Source organism: Meleagris gallopavo, chromosome 8 (assembly GCF_000146605.3).
Source record: "Meleagris gallopavo isolate NT-WF06-2002-E0010 breed Aviagen turkey brand Nicholas breeding stock chromosome 8, Turkey_5.1, whole genome shotgun sequence".
NCBI classification, from domain to species: domain Eukaryota; kingdom Metazoa; phylum Chordata; class Aves; order Galliformes; family Phasianidae; genus Meleagris; species Meleagris gallopavo.
In genome coordinates, this window is record NC_015018.2 from 20,480,081 (window position 1) to 20,485,525 (window position 5,445).

General features: G+C 36.0%; 1 protein-coding gene across 3 annotated transcripts in view; it reads right to left on the reverse strand.

The window, feature by feature from the left end:
* Positions 1-5,445, reverse strand: part of LOC104911980 (B-cell linker protein) — a 91,400-nt gene that overhangs the window by 25,550 nt on the left and 60,405 nt on the right. The window lies entirely within an intron of this gene.

Genomic DNA, 5,445 nt, shown 5'->3' on the forward strand with positions numbered 1-5,445 from the left:
CAGAGGTATCAGTTTTTAATGCTTCTTACCCTTTTCATTTAGAGAAAAAAGTCACTGAAATCAAGACAATTTCAAGGGGCACTGATACAATTTATTGCAAAGCCTGATTTTTATAGTGAAACCTAATAGATGGCTGAGCATCTTAGGAAAAATCCTATTGATTTTTTTTTTTAGTTTCTTCTTACAGTTTATGTTTGTCCTGTTACCTAAGTTAAGGTATCCTGCAATACCTAAATACCTACGTTAGAGCCAAGATGAAAGTTTCATCTCAGCCAACAAAGAAGCAAAAAGGACTTTTAAAAATTCTGCTTTCTATTCTTTCCATCATGAATTGTCTATGCCAATCTCATTGTCTTGCCTATCTCATCTTCATTAGAAAGTTAGGCTACCAGACAAATGTTGGAATCTTTGCTTACGAAGACAAGTAAAAACAAAGTTTTCTTGGCATTATTTAAAGCTTTCTTTAAATGTGAAACTGTAATATGTAGAAGGTTGAGTAAGTCAAGCTTTTGTTAAAAAAAAATATCTACATTCCATCTTTCTCTTTGGCAATTGGAGCTTTTAAATATTAAGATAACTTTTTCAAAGGAAATTGGATTTAAAAGATAATGTCATGGCTCTGATACATAAAGGGTATTCCTAGAGCCTAAATATTTGCATGACTTTCCTTGAAGAGAATTCAACCTATTTCTTTTAGATTCTTAACTAATAAAAAAAGAGAACAACTGAAAAGTAATTTACTAACACATCTGTAACTTTACTTCAATGCTCACACTATTAATTTACAGCAAAAAGATATAGTGTTAAGTACTGATATTAAAAATAATAATATTAAATTGTTTATAGATGTTGAAAAGCAGTGCCCAGCAAAAATACTTAGAGCAATTTAATGCAATGAGGCACTACATCTATGAGGAAACCTGGGTGATATAACAAAATTCATTAAGTCTGCAAATGTCAACTGAAGATCTCAGATCCTCTGCTTTTCTCTGTCGTTTGTTTTTTCCTTTCCTCCCTAATAAATTCAGTTTCTGGTCATGCTTGAAATATCACAAATAACCATCTTCTACAGTTGACTGTTTCTGTTTTGTGCCCCAGCTGGCACCTGGCAGCGCCTATAAGTGAAAAGTAATGAGGAATGAAAAGAATGAGAGGATATTTAAATGGTTTAGTTCTAGTTTGGGGAGAATAGTCGCTTGCAGGTGTTTGTGTCCTTTCTGAATAGTCTTGGCAGTCTTTCAGGAGAAATACATGTAAGAATCTGTTATTTTTCTTCTGATATGTATGGCTTAATAGATTTTTGGTTTGGCCCATTCTCTAGATTTAAATCTGAATTTTGCTTATTGTTAATCTTTGACATTCATAACTCTATGAAAATAAAGTTATGGCATTATTCTGAAAAGGAAAAAAAAAAGGAGAAAAGGTGCTTTCCCATGTAGCTGAACTGAAACAAAAGCTTATCTAGATTTGCTTATTCAAATTCCTGAAGCCATTTAATTTTGTAAGTAAAAATTGTGATAAATTAGGGAATATCTAACACATATTTGTTATTTCTTCATTTCTTAAAGTTGCATAGCTCTCACATGAGTTGCTGCAATGCTTAGTTTGTTGCCTCTGGACAGCCTGACTCAAACTGAGCCTGTGAGCACAAGCAGATCATCAATGCACTGTTACAGTGGTGAGTGTAGTAAGTCATCACATACAGATTATCTTCAGTTCAAGTGGGACACAATTTGGATTATTAAATTGAACAAATTGCAAAAACCAGTCTGTTCAGTTAGTGAACAAAAGCTGAGTTTTCTTGATATGGAAGCTGATGCAAACTTACAAATTTTAAGTTTTCCAACAATCTGTCTGACTGGTGATTTTAGAGGGACAGTAGAAAAGATGACAATCAGGTCGCAAAGTTGGAGTCTCCTGATCTTAGGGGCCTGAAAGTCATTCCAGAACAATGAAGAAAACAAAGTATGGAAGGTTCTCCTGGGATTAATAGGTACTGGAAACATTTAAGAAACTCAGTCAGCTAATATTAAAAATTAAGATAAACAATGCTAGTTTTATCTGCATTGCAGTTAAGATATTTAAGAGGCCAAACTTAAAGAATTATTTCTTAACTACAATTACCAACTCTTCATTCAACTTCTGCTGAGACCTTCTTATATAAAATTAGGCTTGCAGATAAAGGTGTATTCTGTGTCTCTTAATCTCTGAAAACACTTTTCAGCAATAGAATTCTGAGATCCAATTCAATTATGGTTAGATGGGACCCTTTGATCAGGGACTCAATGCACATAAAACAGGTTTTCAAACTTCTGCTGGTTATTGTTGGCATGCAAATGAGAAGTTAAAGAGTCTTGGCTCTAAGTGTGTCTAAAAACTTTGTTTCTGGAAAATATATTAGGAATATTGAGGGAGCAACAAATAAGACTATTCAACAAATCCTTCAGCTGTACTTTTTTTCTTCACTTACGTTTGTATTTTACAGTTTCACAATGTTGGGCAGTCAAGCCCACAGATTGGGCCTGTTCCAGGTAATAACTCCCTAACAACTAGAATTCCTACTATTCTAGTTACTAGATAGAGTCTCTCAGATTTTAGTTTCTTTAAATAGTTCTGAAATGACTTTGACTGGTAGGATGCTGAAGGTAGAGATCTTTTATCTTCTTTGTTGGAGCCTAACAAGAAGTGCTTGTAATTGATAGCAAGGTGTAAAGTGAAACAACAGGTATTTATGAAGTAGTTAGCAGACAACATTTCCCAATAAATGGTTAACTACTTGTTCTGGAAAGGGAATTTTCTACTAACAGGGAAAAAAAAAAAGAGCAAAAATACATTCAGATAAACCTGACATGTTTTCCTATTTTTGTTTGGGACTTTGTGAATATAACTGAAGTATTGCTGAAGAGAAGTTACTCTAGTCTGGGCCTGTTCACAATGTCTTCATGCTCTCCTCTGGCTTTCTGGCTTCAGAGAATTCCACCAACATACTACTTTATTCTTGCTCTACCCTTTTGACATAGAAAAATTCCCATATCCTACTAAGGATTAGTATAGTCACTGATTAGTATAAGATTTAAATGAAAGCCCATGGGAGATTAAGCCTAAGTTTCTTATTTCTGAACTCCCTACATATTAATACATATCAAACTACTAAACACGAGGCTTTATCTTACCTACCTAAAGCAACAAAAGTACTGAGAAGATTATTTTACTGTATATCAATACATCTTGGAGATAAGATTAGAATACAGTTTACTAGAAAGTATGTCTGAGAGAGGAGGAGAAAGAAGGGCATTCCCTTTTTAAATTTAGGAGTAAACCTTTCCAAAAGGGGATGCTTTCACAGCCCTGTGTTGCTTTATTTTTCTTATCAGTTTTGACCTCCAGCAATTAAGGATTATCTAATTTACTGAAAAAAGGTCACTACCTGTGACACACATATAAAGGAAGCCAAAAAGGTTTATCATTGCCAATACAATGTAGCCTGAAAAGAGGACTTGCCTTGTCACAAAATACCTAGCACTTAAGGACTGGCAGAGTCTGCCTTGAGATAAAAGCAAAATGGAACAAAACCAGCCTCTCTTTGATCTGGTCACAGCTCATAATATGAGGAATGTATGTGAAGTAAAAGGTAGTGGATAGGCCCAGCCTGTGACACATCCACCTACTTGGAAATCAGATGGAAGCTTTTGATGTTCTTGCATGTTAGCTATACCACAAAAGCTTTCTAAATTTAAAATAATATGAAAGAAGATATAAATGATCTGAAGAATAAAGCATGCAATGAACTTTTGACTCAGATGTGCAACAAGTTACAGAGCCCATAGACCTTAGGAGTATCTTATTTTCAGATAGTTCTCTCTAATGAGTAATTTTTGAGAAATTGTATTTGTGTCTTCATTTTATTGTATTAAGTGTCTTCATGCATCTGCAAATATACATATTTAGAAAGACTGGGGATAATCTACATGTTCTGAGAACTTATCTTTAGAATCATAGAATCATCAAGGTTGGAAAAAACTTCTAAGATCATCCAATCCAGCCATCCAAATGCCACCAACATTGTCCACTAAACCATTTCCCTACGTACCGTATCTACATGTTTCTTGAATACCTCCAGTCACTCCACCATCTCTGTGGGCAGCCTGGTTCCAGTACCCAACCACTCTTTCAGATAAGTCTTTCTTAATATCCAGCCTAGGAAACCCCTTGTTTGTGCACTAGGTTTTGGTAATTCTAAGCAAGACTTGTGTCACCCTTGGGCCTTGGAGGTACAAGTTGGGTTTCAAGGAGCTCACAGGGGAGACCCTGCCATGACATGCTGTCAGGAAAAATTAAAAGCCATGAAGATTTCAGAAGCCTGAGGAAAGAGTGTGGCCTTGGTGGTGACCATGGCCACCATGTGCTGCTAGGAGCAGAGAGGGCCCAGTTGTGTGTGGGGCAGTAAGCTCCTCCTCTTTGTAGGCTGTGAATCCGTTACACTGGACCTCCAGCATACACTCAGCATTTTATCTGTACTGCTGGCTCTGTCACATGGCAAGGGAATGCCAGTGGCAAATGACACTGCTCTACTGCAAGAATACACTATGTGGTGTCCTGGATGGGGGGATTGGGCAGACATTTCTTTTGTGCATCTGCCTGCAAGTACAAATGTGTGAACTTGCTATTGGGTGTGGTATGGTTGATGTTTTTGCAAACAGGGCTAATTGCAGCATCAGTAGAGAGTAGGAGAAAAACAAAAACAAGTTTTAAATGGCTCACAGGAAGTCTTCAATATAACAAGCATGCATGCTTTTGTTATCTGGAGGGCTAGAATTACACCTTCTTAGATTTCTAGCACTTACAGGACTGTCTGACTTATCTGTTGTGCCTCTTGAAAAAACTTTATCTGCACTCTGGGAGAAATTACTTTAGTTAAAGAAAGGGCAGCACTGTGAATGGATGTGTTCAGACAGAGGCTACATAAAGAAAACTTTAAGCAATATCAATACACTCAAATGTTAACTGACCTGCATATTCTTTCTTCTCCTAACTTCAGTTAGATTTTTAACTGATAAAGTTGAACTGGCTTCAGAATATTAATTGATTGAGAAGTCACACTGTAAATCAGACAGTTAAGGGTCTGGGTTAAGTTCTTATTACCCTTTAGATGTGTCTCACTAGCAGGGCACTCTGTTGTTCTGTGTTTAGAAAGTGTAATTTTCTGAAGATAGTTACTACCTCCAGTCATTTCAAGTAAGAAAAGTTCACTTTGGGTGTTGGTCTCATCTGCCTCACTGTCTTGAGAAAGGCAGCATAACAGATCAAGTAAAACAAAGTAGTTATTTCTTTCCCAAACAAATTCAAATACTTAGCATTGGGAATTTGAATGAACAGGATTTAGTAAGTGCAGTCTTAGACCTAAATAAAAAAAGAGCTACAACAAAACAACACTCCCAACAAAAT